The following is a 407-nucleotide window of genomic DNA, read 5'->3' as shown; positions in this document are numbered from 1 at the left end:
TTCGGCCTGTAAGAAGTGCTTTTTGAAACAAAGAATCCGACATCGATGTTTTAAAATATCGTTGGTTACAATACACTACTCAAAATACATCGGTGTTTTTGAACAACTATTTCAGAAACATAAGTTCTGTTCCAACGATACCGTATTCTAAGGCCTGTCAGAAGTGGTTTTTGAAACTAAGAATCCTATATCGACTACAAAAATCATCAATGTTTTAAAATATCGTTACTTACAATACATTACCCAAAAAACATCGATGTTTTTGAACATCCATTTGAATAACATAAGGTCTGTTCCAACGATCACGCATTCTTCGGCCTGTAAGAAGTGCTTTTTGAAACAAAGAATCCGACATCGATGTTTTAAAATATCGTTGGTTACAATACACTACTCAAAATACATCGGTG

This window comes from Halyomorpha halys, unplaced genomic scaffold (assembly GCF_000696795.3).
Source record: "Halyomorpha halys isolate HHAL.00 unplaced genomic scaffold, Hhal_1.1 Scaffold1889.1, whole genome shotgun sequence".
NCBI classification, from domain to species: Eukaryota; Metazoa; Arthropoda; class Insecta; order Hemiptera; family Pentatomidae; genus Halyomorpha; species Halyomorpha halys.
The sequence above is the reverse complement of the archived record's forward strand: the minus strand, read 5'-3'. Positions refer to the sequence as shown.